The following is a 21,046-nucleotide window of genomic DNA, read 5'->3' as shown; positions in this document are numbered from 1 at the left end:
GAGTGCAGCTTCAGCTGGTGCTGACCATGCCCCATCAGCTTTGCAGCAGACGGTTCCCCTCCAGGCTCCTTTCTGTTGTACTTTCCCTGCTTGTGGCAAGGTCCGGTCTAAGACGGTCTCAGGCCTGCTCTCTCCCAGGTGGCCCAGATTTGGGCCAAGGAAACACCAGCTTTTGCCTGAGAATAGTCTGGGCACGATCCTCATCTCTGCTGTCCCTGGCACCTCAGCCAACTCTTCCTGGGCAGCATCTTTCTCAGCCTAGGTCCCTGGTGTCCTGCAAGCTCTCTCTTGATGCCATTTGATAAATCTTTATTCAAAAGATACTGACTTCAGCTGTTTTTGTTTTTGACTTTTTATTACGGAAATTTTCAAAATTTCAGAAGTAGAGAGATTAGTGTAATAAACCTATAAATCCCATGAACCAATCACCTGGCTTAACAATTACCAACGCAGAGCCAATGTCATATCATCTGTACACAGATGCATTTCCCACTTCACTCCTCTGAAAAAACTGGATTATTTCAAAGCAGTCATAACTTTTTGCATGAAATTCTTCAGTAAGTATCTCTAAAATTTAGGAATCTTATTAAATTTTTTTTAAATACACACTCAACCAAATTAACAATAATTTCTTCATACTATCTAATAGACAGTGCTCGAATTTTTTTCTCACCATTTTTTGTTTTTTGAAAGACTCCATTTTTTTAGAGAAGTTTTAGATTCACAGCAAAAATGACAGGAAGGTATAGAGATTTCTCATATACTGCCCGCCCCTCACATATACAGCTTCCCCGCTATCAACATCTCCCACTAGAAGGATGCATTTATTACAATGGAACCTACATTGACACATAATACACAATTTACATTAAGATTTATTCTTGATGTTGCATATTCTATAGGTTTGGACACATGTATAGTGACATGTATCCATCATTAGAGTATAATACACTATTCAGTAGGTTGACAACCAGCAACTTTTCTGTCCTGGCTACCTCACTATGCCCTGGCTTCTACATTTGAAAATAGTTTGCCCGTTAATCACTTTTAGCTTCACTGAAGTTTTTTAAAAGAGAATTATACAAAGTTCTGTGAAAAGTACAGTGCCCTTTGCTACTACAAGGAGATAGAAGATAGGAGTGTGGGGTCAGCTTGGAATATGAAAGTAATTCAATCAGACTCACAGTTTTCATTTGCCGTAAGTGTAGACATAAAGCAGTGGACATAGGGCTGTTCCCTTCATTCTAATGTATACTGCAGGTGCACATATCAAAAGATAATGAAATTCTAAAAGCCCCACGAGAGCCTAAAGCCACCCGGGATTGGCTGCAGAACAGAATTCAAAATTGGAATAAGGGATGGAAGAGCTATAAAACTGACAGGATTCATTTTTAGATACGAAGTTTAAGAGAAACCTGTTCTTGAAACTCAGAGTTTGTGCGCCCTGCAATTTTTATACATTTTAGAAGTAGTGTGTGAAAAGTCACAGACATCTTCTTTCAATAAGGCACAACAGGAAATGTGCACTAAAACTCAAGAACGCACAAGTGCTTGCCTGTAGGCACCTAACACCCCAGCCACTTATCTACACCCATGCTTCAAGCCACCTGCACTTTAAAACAGCCCTGGGAACACCGCTCACCAGACAGACGGGTGTGTCTATTAGGAGTGGGATATCTCTCTCATTTTCTTTCCTTTATATACATGTCACTCTACTCTTCCACTCCTGCGTGCTCCCCTGCTGTCTCTCTGTTTCTCGTTTGCGGGCGTGGAGGAGAACTCAACACCTCTTCGAGTTCCCCCAAAAGAATCCACTTACACAAAAGCATTCGTAAGTAAGGTAGCCTTTGCTAAACACTTTGAAGGGGAGACAGAGGAGAGGGTTGACGTTACCATCCTACAGCAAGCGACTTGAAAAAATTCCTTAAAGACTTTTACATCCTCCAAAGTCTTGTCCACATCGCTCCCCTCCCTGAGTGATCTTTTCCCCTCTCTGCTGCTTCTCCTTGAAGTGCCTGCCTGCCTAGCTTTTCTTTTTACTCTCTCCCTCTAAGATTAGCCCAGGAGGTTCAAATTCTTCTCTCGTCTATTTGGCAGATCAACTTCGCTGCCTCTGTTCTTGCCCCTAAACTGGGAAACTCATTGCAAAGACTCAGCAAAATAAAGGATTCTCCAGTTAACAGAAGCCATGCTTCTTAGAAAGCAAATTCCATAATTCGTACATTCAACAAATATCTACTGAGCGCCTACCATTCACCAAGGATTGTCCTAGGAGGTGAGGGTACAGTGGTCAGTGACCATCTTTTTTCTATTTGAGCGTGGTTTTTAGTTTCTCTTCCCCACCTCAGTCATCTCATCGAAACATTTCTTCTAACACACAGTATTCTCTAAGAAAGAATTCTGATGAATTAAGCTGTCTATACCTTGCTATATTTATTAACGTTATATGTATTCTTTTATATTTTTAATATGTTTTAAATTAAAAGCCAACCCAAAATTGAGGTAATACAATTTCCTGTCTAACATAATAGAAAATATTTTTAAAAGTAGTATAAGCCGGCTTTGAACCCAGAACTGACTAAAGTGAACATAAACCCCAGTTTGAACTGCGTGGCTGCTTGGCAGGAAAAGAGAAATCTCATTCACAGTTTTGGAAAGCAAAATGGATCCAGAGCCTTGGAAAGTTCCATAATCTTTGACTCAGCAGTCCTACTTTGGGAAAACTCCCCCTAGAAAAATAATGCTAAGTATGAGAGGGATTTATGCATCAAACTGTGAATTTAAGAAACACTCCAAATGTTCATCAGTAGAAGAATGGCCAAGAAAGCTCTGGAGTATTCTGTTAGAGGAGTTTCATGAAATCATACGTTCATCAGTAGAAGAATGGCCAAGTTAGAATAGGACAAGCATTCCCCTAAAGGAATTTCATGAAATCACTAGGTATTATGATATCTTAGTCTGCTCAGGCTGCCATAACAAAATACTATAGACTGGATGGCTTAAACAACAAAAATGTATTTTCTCACAGTTCTGGAGACTGGAAGTCCGGATCAAGGTCCAGCAAGGCTGGTTTCTGGGGACAACTCTCTTTGTGGCTTCTGTTGATGAGATAAATATGCAAATGGAGGCAAAACTGGTTTCTCCCACAATGGGGGAGGGAAGTCAAGTGGATGTCTACCAGATATGCTTGTCTGTGTACAAGAACTATTTCTGCATTGCAATCAGTTACCTACAATTGACAGAATTGTGAAATAGCTCAACAGTGATGAAAGGTTAGAAGAGAATAGCTTGGAAGAGTATGATCTAAATAATGTATGGGTTTGAAGTACAAATTTGTCCCTACACTAGGGCAAAAGAAAACCATATTTATTTACCCTTATTAGAAATAAGTTCTCCTAAGCTTAGGTTATTAAAAATACTGGTATAAAATTTTCCATCATTAAAAGAAAAAAATGTATACATATACACACACATACACACATATATATATGTATATATGTATATGTGTGTATGTGTGCGTATAGATTTCTTTATTCTACTTTTCTGTATTTTTTTTCAAAATTTCCTTAACGAACATGCATTATTTTCATAAAAAATAATTTAGCGACATTAGTTCATAAAAGACATTCTTTCTCCAAACCCTATTTCTTCTATGAAACTGTCCTTAATTTCACCCATCTCCCTTCAAAGTTTTCTGCTCATTCTGCACCTGTCTCTGCACTTTCGCACTGATTTTCACTTGTTCGTGGATAGTCCCTGTGTCTGTTTCAGAACTGTCTTCCCTATTAGATTGAAAGCCCTTCAAGAGGAAGAATCTGTCTTCAATTTCCCCTGTATTTCATTGTCTACCTGTAAAACTACTACCTATTTGTTGAGCGAATGCTCTGATGAGATTTGACTAGGTCAGCATTTCTCAAATTGTGTGCCAGGAGTCTCTAGTTCCTGGGGATACTCTACAAATGAAGAGCTTCCTAAACAGCTTTAGGAACACTGCATGCTTTATGTCCCTGTTGAGAACTCACAGTGCACATTAGCATGTTAAAGGATCTGAAAAGTCCTGCAGTGAATAAACCTGTTTAACTTACTTTAACTCAGTATTTCCCAAACATTTTGATATGGAACACAGTTGTTTTTTTTAAATGATACCTGTCGACATTGGGTGTTTTCTGGGATACTCTATGGGAAATCAATTTATTAGCTCCTAGAAGACAGGGACAGCGATTGTATCTTATTCATCTTTGTACTCGGCATATCATAATGTTGTCTGACACATGATGGTTTTGGACAAAATACATATTTTTGTGTGAGTGAAGAAGAACCTGCAGGGGCGCATCTCGGTGCCTGTGTGATGTGTGGTTAAGTGGCCGCAGGCTAAGGGCAGCTTGATCGGGTTTTAAAAATACATTCAGGAATTTTTTTTTAACCTGAGTCCACATGAAGCTGGCCAATAGAAATATGTATGAAAATATCTCAAACCCAGGATGAAGACTAAATTATAGATGGGCAAGATTTGCTAAGGATGTTGTAGTTTACAGGCCAGGAACCAGGTATGCACAGAATATCCAGACCACAAGCAACGTACCAGCTCACCTAGCGCAGTTCTTCTCCAGCTGTGGCATTGACATACCCCTAGTGGCCAAGGAGAGTGGACACAGACTTGGAGGGAGGGCTGTGGGAGAAGTCTAACCCGCCAAATTCAAGCAGGAAGTTTTTTAGAATTTTGTATTTTATCTTAAAAGAAAACTGTCAGTTCCACAGTTACTTCACAATATACCTGAGTTTGTTTTAACGCAAAAGCAATGCTTTACATCTGTCAGCTGAGTGGTACAGTACTTCCATTTGATGCAAGGGCCTGTTCCTACTCTCTCATAGAACCATGAGGAAACTCACACCCAGAGAGACAAAGTGACTTGTTCGAGACCACACAGCAAATCTTTGGCAAACCTGGGGTTAGAATCCAGGTCTCCTGATGGCTAGTTCCATGCTCTTTCCTGACACTACACATGAAACGCCATTTGATCCAGTAATTCCACTTCTAAGAATTAATCCTAAAGAAATAATTAGAGCTGCAACGAAAGACCCAAGATGTTTATTTGTATTAGCATTAAACTACAAACAAACTAAATCTTTAATAATGGGAAAAACGGCTAAATAAAATCCATATGATAGAATATTTTATAGCTATTAAAAATGATACGAGGTAAGGAATTACACAGCATTAAATAAAAAAATTTGGATTTCCCACTCTATAAAAATATTATATAAAATACCTATCTATTGTTTATTTTTCTATCTATCTCAAATGCAATACCCTAAAATATTAAGAGTGGCCATCTTTGGGTGGTGGGTAATGATTTAAATTTTCATCTTTATACTTTTCTTTGTTTTCCAAATTTTCTGCAATAAACAAATTACTTTTATAGTTATAATTAAGCAGAGCACTATTTTAAAATATATTTGTAATTCCAAAAACAAATCATAGAAAGATAAAATAGCTTCGCTATTTTAGCCATGTGATGCTGAATTCTTTTCCAGGCCCTTCTCTCTCTAGTCTACCACAAATTAGGCCCCAGCTGCATTTTTTCTCACCCAAAGCTCTGAGCCTCTTGGGAAAGACCGGGAAGCTGGGTGCTCTCCACAAAGACAGTGCATGCCTGACCTTCCCGGATGAACCTTGGGAAGAAATCCCCTCCTGTGGCTGGCTTTGCCCCAATGCCTCCCTTTTCTACTTTTCTTTCTTCCCTGCTTGCCTGGTTGGATTTCCACTCTAGAAAGAGCCAGCTTGTAGCTGTGCCCACATGCTGTAATTCCACTTCTGTGGGGGTTCAGGCAGGTCTTGCTCACGTAGCATTGGTTGGTGAGGAAACATCATCCTCCTGGGAGGCTGCAGACACACAAGGGGTTTCATTGACAAACAAATGAAACTGGACTCTTGTTTCCAGAGGGAGAAAAACAGTATCCTGGAAGGAAAATGTCTAGAAATAAAACACTCTGACACCACAATATTCTAGCACGGTCGTTCTCAAACTGGAGCACGCCCGACTGTCATCTGGAGGGCTTGTGAAAATACAGCTCACCGGGCCCACCCTCAAAGTTCCTGATTCAGTAGATGGTGGAGAGTTCTGGGGAGCTGAGAATTTGCATTGCTGCTAAGTTCCCGGATGGTGCTGATGCTGCTGGTCTGGGGGCCACACTCGGAGAGCCACTGCTCTGGCAGAATCATAGGCCTGGTTAAAACAAAGGAGAGAAGAACACCTCTGGCCCTGGGACCTGTAGCTTTTATCAGACGAAGATTTGATTCATGAGATGCTTCCTTTCTTTACCCTAATTATTTTCTCTCGGTTTCCCCATTTCTAAGGTGTTCATTCACTCATTCAGCAATTTAAAGAGCACCCATAATATACTAAACATTAAAGATACAGCAATAAACAAGACAGACAGGGTCTAACTTGAGAGAGCTTCTATCCCCGTGGGATTGGTCTGCATTAACCAACTATGATGTCTATTTCCGGTATTATTTGAGAATATTCTGTTCTGCTGTAGAAGATGTGAAACTCATGAGATATGTTAAATATAGCTCACTAGTAAGCAGGTAGCTTGTGAGACTGTCAGAGTTCATAAGATACGTTAAGCAAATGTAAGTTAGTAAGCAGAGTGTGTTAGTGTTGAACATAGAAAATGATGAAAGGACCAAGAGAAACCCAGTATTCATGAAGCCCCAAATATACGTAAAACAGTAAATAGACATGAGGCACATGAGGATTTTAATATTCAAAGAGTTTTAATTTGGCTGCCCCTTGGTGATACCTACTCTGTTCCCGTGTGTCCTGTGCCCACGAAGCACAAATCCAAAGATGCCCATCAGGGTGATTGGCAAGCCACTGCTGTGGCCAGGGTACTTGTTCCTGCATCTGTCCCGTAGAGCAAGTGTGTGTTTTGTCCCCAAATAGCTTCCACCTTTGGGGCATCGTTGCTCAAACCTCAACTCTGGTCTTCACAGCCACACCATCAGTGAGAAACGCTGATGTGGCAGAGAGCCACACACAGCACTTAAACGTTGCCTCAACCAGGAATCCAGCAGCGTGGTCCTTCCATCCTACTTGCACCTCCTATTCTGTGTGTTGTCCTACCCATCCTTTTCCCTTGCTACTTGCTGTGTGTTCTAAATCAATTCAAGCATCTTAATTTGTCTGTGAGACCCTCTGTTCCATGACCTCTGCGATATCTTGCCTCATAATGCATTACAAGGTTATCTATGGCATCAATGTAATTTCCTACAAGATTCTAATAATCACGCAAACAAATTACAAACATGATTTCTTTTCTCTCATTTGGCTTCACCTCTTCCTTTTATCATAGCTCAACCACGGAGTCTGTCTTAGAAAAGAGAATTGACACGAAACAGACCTAGATAACTCCTATCTGGCAGGCTTGAGAAGAAAATCAGAAGGAATGTGTGAGGCTATGTGGGGCAGGGTCTGGTGTAGAGCGTGTTCCCACAAAGGTAGCTATTAATGTTACTCTTCTACTCCCTACAAGATATTACTGATATTACTGCATTCTAACAAACAACACAAACAAAACCTTAGAAACCTCCTTCAATTCCTCTTAAAGGACTTGCTTTCCTATGCACCAGTACTAAATTATGTTGCCAAGTTATGTCACCTAATGGGCCTTGTCATGACTTTATTTCTGTTTCTTTTCTGAGAGTACAGGGTTTCCCTCAGTCCTTAATATTTTAAGGGGGATCCTCTCACATTGCTTGGGTATAATTAATATCCAACCCACAAAATAAAGACCATGCTTGGGGTTCTCCATTGACACCATCATTTTGTCCTCTACTCCCAACTACCATCACTTAATGACAAACATCATATATTTCTTCTATATAATCAATGCTTCGTAATTCACCAACCCCCAAAAAGATGAGCCCCCTTCTCATTCACTAAGTCATAGAAATTCCCTTCCCTTTTGAAATGTTCTATAGCACTGGCCTCCAAAAGCTGCACAAAGCAGCTGTCTGTATGAGGACAGGAAAAGCTGGAATACATTTAGCAAGGTTTTGTTTTGTTTTTTAAAATGCAGCCTTCAGGGATCTCCCCCCTTCTCGAGCTCAGAAACTAAGCTGCTGAACCCGGCTGAAAGCAGCATTTCGGAGGAGCAGCTGAAAGTTATTTCACCATGAAGCCGACCTTGGCAGGCCTCGAGAGCTCCATATGGTCTGCAGCTCTGGTCTCCAGGAAGCACCCAGCTCCCTCTCCCCACTTGCTTTGCTTTGTATATAATCCCAGCATGTGTGTCTGAAAGGCAGTTGTATCAAAAGGATGGCTTGCTCTGTGTTTTTTCTTTTTTTTCTGTTAAGCTCTATGTGAATAATTCAATGAGATGCAATTTAATATTTATTCCATCTATGTATTCTCTGTCAGTTTAGGTTGTGAGATGACTAAGCACATTCTGAACCAAGAAGGACTCAAGGAGGCAAATGGTGTTATTATCCTTAAGGGGCAGAGGTGTGGGAAATATGTCCGCCTTCCCCTGCACTGAGGAGGACTTTGAAACACCAAGTCCGACTTTAGTCTCCAGCTCCCCCACCACGCTCCGCAGAACCTGCAGACAGGCGCCTCTCTCACCCCCAAATCCAAAACCCTTGTGCACATAGAGACCAGCTCTGCGACTTTGTCAAACCCATAGAGACAAACCCGACTCTCTCCTGCTCAGCCCATGTGGAAGGCACCCCACTCCTACTCTAGGCTGATCCCAAGGGAAATGCTAATCCTGTGAATTTCCTTAGAGTAAGAATCTACTGTCACTTTTCAACACGTGGTAGAAAAGGAGAGAAATTTCAGTCTTCCTGTACAAAAGTTAGGTCCATGCTGTCCAGCAGAAATATAATACAAGCCACAAAAGCATGATGTCCTTGGACAAATGTAATTTACAATGCTCTAGAAGCCACATTTAAAAAAATAAACAGAAATAAGTCAAATTAATTATAACAATATATTTTATCTAACACAATATATTCCAAATACTATCAACATTTAATCAATATAAACAATTATCAATGAAAAATTATTCTCTTTTATACTAAGTTTTCAAAATCTGATGTGTATTTTTCATATGCAGTGTATCTAAATTTGGACTAGTCATGTTTCAAGGGCTCAATTGCCACATGTGGCTGGTTGCTACCATAGAACACAGGTTTAGAAGTTCAAAACAAAGTGGGTGGGAGAAACAGACCCTCTGAGCGAGAAATTTCAGTGGAAATAGCATCCTCTTGTACTTCTTTGGGAATTCCCTTGTCTGGATGAATGAGGGGCATGGCTGCTGGAGAAGAACGTTTTCTTTAAATCCTAAAACCCTTGGGATGAGGCTGGCCGGTCTCTGTACCAAGGAAACCTCCTCCTTCACCTGCCCCCTCTCCTCCAGAGCTGAGCTCCTCTCACTCCACTGTGCACACAGACCCCTCAGGTCCTTCTTAGAACGCAGATTCTGATTCAATAGCTCTAGAGTCTCCCTCCCCCATCTTGCATTTCCAACAGCCTCTCTGGTGACCTCCCTGCTGCCTGTCTTCAGCAAATCCCACTTTGAATGGCGAGGTTCTGGGTGCCGATGCCCCCCAGAGTCACATCTGTGATTAAATAGAGGCATTGTATATCAAGGCAGGAGGAAGGTGAAGCTGGAGTCAGACCACAGGGGCCTGGCACTCTAGTCCACCGCTGTGGCAGGCTGCTTAACCTCTCCAGACCTCAGTCTCGCCATCTATAAGAACGGGGGTCATGACAGGGCTACCACATTGGGTGGTGCTGGCACACTAGAGAATAGTCAACAGAGGCCAGCCATTTTCAGTTTAGGAGGTGAAAGTACAAGCTTATATTGAGAAAAGAAGTGAATTAAATTTCCTTGATTTAATCAGAAATGGATCCTATTTAATACTTAGACATCACCTCCTCAAGAGAGACTTCCCTAATCTTCTAGTCTGATGTAGATGAATTCCCTGTTTCCCAAAGGCCTGTATCTCTAGCATAGCCTTTATCACATCATGCCACAATTATGGGTTCAGTTCTCAGTCTCCCCCACTAGAATTTAAGTAATTTGAAGGCAGCAAGGACAGCATCTCACTCCAGTGCTTTCTGATTGCTGGAAGACCAATGCTGGTTTGGCCTCATAAGAATCACTCAGAAAATTTATTCAAAATATAGATTCAGGGGCCAACTCAGTGGCTTGGTGGTTAAGTTTGCATGCTCTGCTTCGGTGGCCCGGGGTTTGTGGGTTTGGATCCCAGGCTCGGACCTACATACCGCTCATCAAGCCATGCTGTGGTGGCATCCCATATACAAAGTAGAGGAAGACTGGTATGGATGTTAGCTCAGGGACCATCTTCCTCAAGCAAAAAGAGGAAGATTGGCAATGGATGTTAGCTCAGGGTCAATCTTCCTCACACAAAAATTATAGAGATTCACAGGCTCCATCTTGACACTCAACTCTGGTGGGTCTCATTTGGACTCAGAAATCTCTATTTTTAAAAAACTTTTCAGAGATTCAGCTGCCTACCTAGATTTGAGAACCAATGGATTTTTCCACTTTGTATCAGCGGTAGCTACCCTGTGCCTGGCATGTAGTCAACTCCAATACAATGTTTGCTAGATGAATAGATCACCCTTTACATTGACACAAATCAGTTTCCAAAGAACCACACCCTATATAATCTTATCTGCAGAAGTGGATTGGGTTTTGCAGGGCCTGATCCTTATTCAATTTGGGGGTCTTCCTTGTGAAAGAAATACAGGGCCAGCCCCAGTTGCCTAGTGGTGAAGTTCAGTGAGCTCTGTTTTGGTGGTCTGGGTTTGCTTCCTGGGCATGAACCTACACCACTCATCTGTCAGTAGCCATGCTGTGGTGGTGGCTCGCATATTAAAAAAAAAAGGAAGAAGATTGGCAGCAGATGTCGGCTCAGGGCAAATCTTCCTCAGCATAAAAAAGAAAAAAGGAATACAAAATTAGATGTGAACATGAATATTTATTTAGAATGACAAATTCACAACAAATTCAAGTTCTAAAAAGCTGATCAATATAGCAACATTACAAAATTCAATTAGTACTTTTATTAATTAATTTCCTGATATGCCTCCATATTATTTTTTCCCAACATTATTTTTTTGGCTATATACTCTTTTATCACCTCTTCATAAAAACAAAAGTTTTATAATATTGTTTATAATATAATTTTCAATAGAGAAATAGCAATATAACTTAGTTACTCCTCCAACATGCTTGTTTGGATTTTTTTTATTATGGATGGCTTAGGATGAATAAAACCTGTGGTTTTCCTAAACTGGAATGACTAGCAACTATTTAGTACATTTGAAAATCTAATAATTATTCCATTAAACCCAAACTAAATGTATCCCTATGTTTTGCCGCACACTCAGCTGGGCAAGCAGTTAGGGATAGGTTGCAGAGAGACCAAAGAAAAGACCTGGAGACAGTGAACGAGACATATAGGTTTATAGGGAGTTACTTACAGGGAATGTCCGGTGGCGCCTGGCTGGACTGAAGTGTGTAAGCTTTACTGCCCCCTGAGAGAAGCTTGCTTAAGTAGGCAGAGAAACAAAGGCTGCATGCTTGCCAAGGGGGACTGTCCCTGTGTGACCCGCATTCCCAGGACCAGAGCTCCCCTGGAGGGCCTCCGTGTTTCCTCAGACCTTGACTATCTTTGTGCTAACCATCCTATGAGAAACAGCTGGGTTGGCTGACCCCAGGACTGTTATCGTCATGAGTGCTGGTGCGTACCCCAGACAAAGAGCCCCAAGGACACGTGGCTGCTGTTAAAGGACAGGCAGGCTAGTGCCCCTATACCCTAACTCGGCTTCCCCTTAGTTGGGTTCTCCATGCCGTTAGCTACTCTATTACCGCCTAAGACAAAGGGGAAACATGCAAAAGGGGGAGCCAGAGTGGAAAGAGGCAGTGGTCTTAGTCAATTGCTATTAAAATCTTCCTTTTGCAATGTAATGAAAACATATGACCATGTGAACACATTGCTAGGGCTCATGCCAGGGCCTTGGAAGGGACCTATGCAATCAGCTCAAAAAGCTTCATGGTGAACCTGTCTTTGCTCATTCGATCCTCACAATCCCTGTATTAGGTAGAGCTGCCTGGTTGTGAGCAACAGAAACAACTCTGGGTCAGCAAGAAGGCATTCATTGGCAACATATTGGGTCCTCCCAGAACTGAAGGAAAAGCTGAACAATGTTTCTCAGAAAGCAGTTCTCGGATCCAGGAAACAGAAACAGATAAATAGTCTTTTCATAGCTTCCCTGTGAGGATAAATGGGATTCAAATGTTTTTCAGCCTTTGCTTCATTAGCTCAAAAATGTAATTCGAGAGACGTAATGACTGGTTGGACTAGCACGGCTCCCAGACCCACCCCTCGGCCAGGGGAGAGCTGTGGTGCTTGATTGACACTTCCACCAAGACTGGGTCCAGCGGGAGAGGCCTGGTTACCCAGTGCTGAATCAGTGCTGCTCTCAGAATAAGGGGGTTATGGAGCTGGGCAAATGTCCTCCACAGTTCCCCATCTGGGCTCCCGTCAGACTTTGTGTAGCGTTTACCACAGTGTGTTAGAACAATTGTGTGTGTGTGTTTCCAATTGATTTTGTGTCGTGTGTCTTCAATTCCCACTTACAAATTTCCATACCACACAGTACATAGTAGCTATGTAAAATGTGTTTCTTAAGTGCATGAATATTGTGATGAAGTAGTGGAAAGATATGACATCAATGTTACATCTGAAGCAGTTGTGGTCTAGAGAAAGTTAACTACCTCTCCCAGGGCCACACGACCAGGGAACGTGTCAGTGATAGGTCCAGATAACAGATCTGGTATACAGAAGGAACTCACTGTGTGCTCTTCCCACTGAGGTTTGCATCTGGGCCCATTAGTAAATGTCTGGAAACCGAGGAGCCTCTCCTGAAGGGAAAGTCACAGGCTCTGGAAACTTCCATATCTATCTACCCTCATTTCTGCCTCAACTGCATCCCCTGAGGACCTTCCAGCTAGAGAGAATACGGCTCCACGCTCACACCGCGTGGCGGGGCCGTGGAACCTGGAGCCAGCCCCTCGCCAGGGGAGAGTTAAGCCCACACTCCACTCTGCTGTGAGAAACCCGTCATCACAAACCCCTAATCAAAGCTAAGTGTTTGCCATCTGGCAGCACTGCTCCCCCCGATGCTTCTCAGCAAGGCGTCTTGTAATAGGAGGTCCAAATCATAATGACATTTGCTTTCTGCAGCTAGAGGTTGCCTAAGCTCCTTGAAGCAAAGAGGAGCTAGCTGGGGGATTCCCAGGATGAAAATATTGCCAGGAGTCCCCAGCGCTGGGCCCAAGCAGATGGTTTTTCCAAGTGCAGAGTGGCAAAATCTGAGCCGTGACTATTGTTCAGTCCGTAGTTCTCAAACTTCAGCGTTGATGTGAATCGCTCGGAGGGCTTGTTTAAACACAGATTGCGGGGCGCCACCAGTTCAGCATGTCTGAAGTGGGGCCCCAGCCTCTGCATTTCTAACAAGCTCCCGGGGGATGCTGATGCTGCTGGTCTGAGGACCGCATGTTGACAACCACTGGTTTAGATACTCCAGGGGCTATTTTTTCCCTCCACATGATGACTGCAAGGGATTTCATGCCCCCTACCTGGCTCAGCTATTGAGGAGAAGATTTCAAGGTCCGTATGGGAGGATCAGCAGCATATGAAATCATCCAACAACTGTACAGACTATAGGCATGTGCACGTGCCAGCGCTTCTCAGTCTCAGCACTATTGGCGTTTCGGATGGGATAATTCTTTGCTGTGACTATGCATTGTTGGATGTTTAGAAGCACCCCTGGCCTCTGCCCTCTAGACACCAGTAATATCTCCCCACCCCCTCTAACACTCATGACAATCAAAACTGCCTCCAGACATGGCCAGATGTCACTTGGATAGCAAAATCCTGTCCAGTTGAGAATTACTAGTATACATACTTAAAACGTGCTCCCAGCAGCAGGCATGGGGTGGGGGAGGGTGTTTAAGATGTTTCCAGCTGGGCCCCACGCAGCCCCCCCAAGCACACTAAGCTGACGTGAACCATCATTAGGCCTTTCCTTGAGAACACACATTTTTAGGGCTGTTTCACTACTCAAGTTTCTTCGATCCTCGACCTGTGTGGTTGGATACTATCCTTGAGTGGATATTACCATTGTCTCCATCTTAAAGATGGGGAGACTGAGTTTCTGAGAGGCTTAAGATTTACCCGAGTTTACACAAGTAATAAATCTCAGCAGAGGACTGGAATACACATCCTCTATTTCCTAGGCCAGTGAATTGTCCATCACGTGATGGAACCTATGTTCAGTTTACAAACATTCCATAAACAACACCACATAGTGGCATTTTTGTAATTTTGGTGGTGGAGAGGCCAGAAAAAACATGGAGATGCTTGTTTGAACAGATGATGGGTCTGCGGGCTTTGAAAATCCCAATTGGGGCTGATGAAATCTATGTATCCTGAGGACAAATTGACAGCTGGGGAGGCTTCTGTATCTATGGGATCAGGGAGACCGAAAGGTTCCTACGGAATGCGCCTGCTCAAGCTGATGAGGCCCTTCTGATGACTGATCAGGGCCCTGTACCCATAAGTGCAGAAGGACCACCTTGCCTCAGATTTCTCCAAATTACCCCACCCTTTCCAGTATGCCAAATCATCCTTTCAATGGATACCATCAAGGGCTAGTCCCATCTATGGAACAAATTCTCAATCTCTCTCTCTCTCTGAGTTTATGCTACACAGGACTTAATGCCAAAGCTCACAGGAAAGCATCGCTCCAGACAGAGCCCAGTAGGTAGCAGACATTGAGGATTCAGGTGTTTCCATGTACAGAGAGTGCATTGCCACCTCCCACCATAACTACCAACTTGGGGGGTAGTTTGCCAATCTGGTTTGTTGGGGTGAGCATTTAGGCAAAGACCAACCCTTGGAGGCTACATGTATCTATAGGAAGTATTTTTACTATTTCCTCCTTTTAGCCTTCCTGCCTATCTAACTTGTTTCCTATCCCGGAAAGAGAACAACATCCATTAAATTTGAGCACATCACATGCAAAGAAACTTCAAGTAAGAACAAACCCAGGAAATTAAGAAGCTAGCCTAGTAAGATGCAAGCATGGAAACCAACCAGAGTGGTTGTGTTTTTACGCTAATTTGAAAGAGTCACTATTAAAGGGGTGGTGTGTTTGTATGTGTGTTGTGCGTATGTGTATGTTGTGCGTGTATGTCTGTATGTGTATGTGTGTATGTTGAAGGATTATTTTGTGGGTGGAGTGAAACTTTCCTAGTGAGAAGACTGAGGAATGAAACACATTTGTCCACAGTTTTCAAAGCCAGTTGCTATTTATGTCTCTTGCCTCTTTGGCTCAAGAAAAGCTTTCAAAATGAAGCAAAAATGGTTGAGGGTTGCTCAATGAACAAGCAGTGCCTCCCAGAGAAACTAGTGGGCTTCACTTCTAGTGAGATCAAAACAGAATTCTCAGCTGGAAAGGATCCCCGTGAGCCCTAGAGTAACCCCATAATGAAAGAGCTTGGATTCTCCCCACGAGGTGAGGTAGGATTGTCTCGACGTTCCAGCACGCTGTTGGAGGCTCTGGTGATGCCAGGCAGATGGAGTTACAAAAATAATCACCCAGACAGAACACTCACTGCCATGTGGCAACGAATTTGTGTCATGACTGCACTTGCCAGAGTGATTTTACCATCCAAACAAGATGAAGTGACTCTAATGGCTTCACTCAGCTCCATATGGTCTCTCAATGTTCATATTCTCTGTGGTGGGCTTTTCTTTGGTCATATTTATTTCTGTGAAATTTATTAAGAGGAAGAAAGGGAGAAATGATGAAATACCAAGCCGTCACTTACCTGAGCCTGGCCGAAGAAAGGAAAATTCTATGAAAAATATATAGGAAGAAAAGACCAAATGAAATTGTAACACCTTTCCAGACTTTGACCCTATCTTTGATAAAATAAGAGCCTCCTGAACTAATATTTTATTCTGGGTGTATTGTGTGTTTCTGTTAATACTGTTGAAAAACCTTGTGTCAATATTTATAGAGATCTGAAATAATTAACAATGTCAATTTCAATGGAAGTGTTCAAATAATTGAGGCAAAAGGTTAAGGGTGTTGGGTTACCAGTTTCACAGCTTTTTAGCTGTAGGCTCTAGCCCCAGTTACCTAAACGAGGCATCCATTCATTCACTCATTCATTCATTGAACAAACATTTATTGGGTTCCTACTATGTGCTGGGCACTGTTCTAAGTACTGAAGATATACTGGTAAACAAGAACGATGGGGTTCCCTATGGAGGTGACATTTATGACGGGATATAGAGACCATTAAAATATAAACAAATCAATAAATTAAAAAGAATACCAGCTATTGAATGATACTATTAGCTCTTTTTGTCACTCTGACCACACCTGAAATGTCACCTCTCTAGAGAAATTTTGCCTCTCCATTCAATCCTTCCCTTTGCATTTCATCTAAATGGAAGGATTGAATGCAAGAAAGAGCCAGCTGTGAACATACTGGGGCAAAAGCATTTGAAATCGAGGGAATGGAAAACACGGAGCCACTTACATGGAAGACAGCCCAATATGTTCAAGAATGAGAGAGAAAATCATGCTCACTGGAACCCAGTGAGGCGGGAGGAGAGTGGTACAGGAGATGGTCAGCTGGACAGGTAGATAAGGGGGAATTTTAAAAGCCATGGTAAAGAATTAGAGATTTTAGGGGCCGGCCCAGTGGCATAATGGTTAAGTTTGTGTGCTCACTTCGATGGCCCTGCGTTTGAGGGTTTGGATTCTGGGCATGGAACTACACACCGCTTGTCAAGCTATGCTGTGGCAGTGTCCCACATGAAAAATAGAAGATTGGCATGGATGTTAGCTCAGGGCCAATCTTCCTCACCAAAAAAAAAAGAAGAAGAATTTTATTGAGATTTTATTCTCAATGTAATGGAAACTATGTGTTATCTATTGTTGTGTAATAAATTATGGATTTCTGTAATATATTTGATGTTTGCCTCAAAACCATTTCTTAATCTTATTATTTGGCGAAGAGGAAGTTCTCTTCTGTTCCTAGTTTGATGCATGTTTTTATCATGAAAAGGTATATGATTTTGTCAAATACTTTTTATTCATCTATCATGATAGTCTGGGTTTTGTCCTTATTCTATTAGTATGGTATACTACATTAATTGATTTTGAGACATTATACCAAACTTGCATTTTTGTGTTAAATCCCATTTGGTCATGTTGTATACTCCTTTTTTTTTTTTTTAAATATACGTTGCTGGATTCACTTTATTAGTATTTTGTTGAGGATTGTCACATCTATGTTCACAGAGGTGTTGGTCCATAGTTTTCTTTTCTGCAATGTCTTTGTCTGGTTTTGGTAACAGGATTATACTCACCTCCTGGAATGGGTTGGGGACTATTTCCTCTTCTTCTATTTTTTGGAAGAGCTTGTGGATGATTGATGTTAATTCTTTTCTACATGGTTAGTAGAATTCAGTGGTAAGTCATCTGGGCCTGGGCTTTTCTTTGTGGAAAGTTTTTAAATTACTAAGTCAATCTCTTTTCTTATTTTAGGTCCATTTACATTTTCTATTTCTTCTTGACCCAATTTTGGTATTTTGTGTGTTTTAGGAATTTCTCCATGTCAGCCAGATAATCTGGTTATTCATAGTATTTCTTTACAGTCCTTCTTATTTCTGTAGGGTCAGTACCAATATCTCCTCTTTCATTCATCCCCCGTTTCATTTCATTGATTTTAGTAATTTAAGTCTTCATTCTTTGGTTCTTGTTAGTCTAGCTAAAGTTTTGTCGATTTTGTTGAAATTTCTAAGAACCAGCTTTGGGTTTTGTTGATTTTCTCGATTGTTTTTATATTCTCATCTACTGGGAGAGGCTCAGAGACTCTAAACTTTGCCCTCCAGGAGAGGTCCAAGTATATGACATTACATTGTATGTGGCACTATAGAGATAGCAGTCAATCTTTTATGGGTTCCTTTGCCCAGCTTGCATATGAGGTCAAATCCAAAGAATTTGATGTGATCTGCTGCAGAGGTCAAAGAGGATCAAGAACGTCAATGGGGAGAAACGACTGCCCAGCTCTTGCGCCCACTTCATTCCCTGCATCTTGAATGCTCACAGTTTGTAACAGTGAAACATTTCCACTGGGGAATCCTTGTTCACTTCAAGGCGTGTACTCACCACTCCAGACAACGGCTTACAAAATTTCCCCTAATAAAAATGAAGTTCCATCCAACAGTTAAGATGAATTCAACAAGAGACAAAAGTTTTCCTTAAGACTGCCAGGTGCATAGTCTAATAGTAGCAGCCAGTATAAAAATCTGTAGTGTTGGGAAAATAACCGAAATTGTGATTATCCTTACAAAAATATTAGCATGGTCCTTCCTCTTTGCACACCAGGTGTTTCTAATTACCTCACCCTTTTGCAGACTCTGGCTCTCCACATAATTGTCTGTCTTCTTCTCAACAAAGATCTTTAAGACAATATGTTATAACACCCACACCTAAAGCTTTGGGTTTGCCGCTCTCTCCTAATGGCTGAATTGCACATCAAAACCCTGAAATTGGACAGGAGACTGGAACATTTATTGAGTGTCTGCTTTACATATGCACGGCATTGGGTTAGGCACAATAGGAGGAAATCTTGAAGAAGTCAAGCTCTTCGACAATAAATGTAGTGTTTTTCGGAAATGGTCTACTGGAGGATGGGTTGGAACGTACCTTTCTCAATACAGAAAGGAAAAAAATGTGTGACACTTAGAAGCATGATAGAACGGTGAAAAGTACACTAAATCTCCTATATGTGCTGTGATAAATAAGGGCTGGTCTTATTTGTTTCTCCAACAGCATAAAAGTACAAATTGCTCTTGGAGGTAGAAAAAGAAAGCAAGGAAAACTAAGTTGCACTTTGCTAGGGCAACTGACAATGAAACTTCTATTGAGATGTTAGTCAGATAACCAGCACTACAATTTTCAACAAGTCTGTTTGCCCTAGTCCTCTTTGCCTCCTTCCCCAAATCCCAAACATTTTAGTTTCTTTTGCCCAGGACAGAGCCTAGTGTAAATACACATGCCTAGAAGGATTTATTCACAAAGCAGATCTTTGCTTTCAGTCAGTTAATATGGCAGGAATGCCAAATTCTGCATTTTAAACAAGCATTCACGTACCTTTGACGCTGGAGATCCCAGGATCACTCTTAGAGTAACTTGGACTTGGTGAGATCCCGCATCTCATGTGCAAGGCATGATGTCCATCCTAGAGGAGCTTAAAATTTAGTTGGAGAGTCACAACACAGTAACAAAACGAAACACATTGTGAAGAAATAGAGATAGAAGAAAGATAGCAATATTCATTCGTTTGACAAAATTTATCAAGAGCCTATGAGCCTGGCAATTTACTAGAAACATAACAGGATGTTAAAATTGGATTCTTTGGGTCTCAGTTTACCTGAGGTCTCAAGATATAGATGCTCCATTCCAAAGTGAGCTGTGAGACCACCAGGCAGGGCTTGCAGCAGGAGGTTGTGGAAAACGGACTTTTCCTTCACTGACCACCAATCTTTAGTCTCTGAGAAAAATTGTCGGAGAGCATTGCCGATGTGCGGTGAGTCCCACCTTCACTTCCCGGAAGGGGGTGCTTCCTCTTTAACAAAAGCCAAAAGACAGGGGCTCTGGGACAAGTTAATCGGGTCTCTGTAGTTGGTAGACAAGGCGGAGTGGTTTCTGGCTAATGCCCGAGGACTCCGAAGGATGGGAGGGGCATGGCTGTTTTGCTGAAGGGCTTTTGACTGCTCTATCTTTTCTGCCAAGTGGGGTTTCTCTCCGTGTTTCACGGCACTTTTCAACCACGGGCCTCAAAGTGATTAATTGTTGAACTCCTCAATGCCCTGGTGAGGTAGTTGGGTGTCATTATCCCTAACGTCCAGCTGGACAAACAGAGAAGGTTGGCTGCGTTGACCTGGATCACACCGTGGGCAGATTGAGGAAGAGCAATGGGCCGTAGCCTCCTGCAGCCGACTGGGAACTTGGGTCATGTCTCCCAGGGAGGATCCCCGGGACAGGCCAGAACTTCGCTCAAACCTCCTTCCAGGGCAACAGTTTGTGGGGCGCTTTGTAATTGTCAGGGTGTGTGAGCTGAGAGCAGCTGTGTGATGAAATCTAAGGGAGTGCAGATTTTTCTAAAATATCCTGTTTTCTATTTGCACCTGATTGGCAGCCAGAGATGAAAAAAATTGTGCTGCTATAATTGGCAAGGGAAATGTGCACCCAAGAGATGGGGGTTTCCTGGTTTTAATTTTTCAGTTAAAAAGATACATTCATATATATTATTATTATTTTGGAATGAGTGTGTACACACCTTAGCTTGCAAGTCTTTGGCAGCAACAAACTGTGTCCCTAGAGTTGTCTAGAAATACTGCCCTATGCAAGAAGATGCTAATAACTACAAAACAATTCAATTAAGCAAACACTGAGCTAGCCTGGGAGTGGAGTGGGGGTAGGTGGACACAGAGATAAATATAGATAAATATAATATGGTCCCTATGCTCCAGAAGCTTGCACCTAAGTACTGTAAATATAATGGAGTTCCACTTTGCGGGGGTTAGGTTCTAAAGCCAATGAGTAAATAGAAAATCCCGTTTAATCAAAATTGCTCTTGAAAAATTCTTTAACTTGTCCAAAACATTTTGCATACATGAGTTGTACATACACATTTGTCCAATAATTCTTATGCCCTTTAAGTTTTAGGAACCACTGGAGTCATAATGTGACCAACCAAAGAAAGATCATGGTTTGTCCAAACAGTCAAACTTGCCTACCTGTAAGACAACTATCAAAGACCTAGAGGTGAATGGGGGGTGGAGTGTACTGTCATACAGTTATCTACTTAGATTCTCTGCATAACAAACAACCCCAAAAACTCAGTGGCTTAA

Source organism: Equus quagga, chromosome 3, assembly GCF_021613505.1.
Source record: "Equus quagga isolate Etosha38 chromosome 3, UCLA_HA_Equagga_1.0, whole genome shotgun sequence".
NCBI classification, from domain to species: domain Eukaryota; kingdom Metazoa; phylum Chordata; class Mammalia; order Perissodactyla; family Equidae; genus Equus; species Equus quagga.
Note: the sequence above shows the minus strand (reverse complement) of the source record.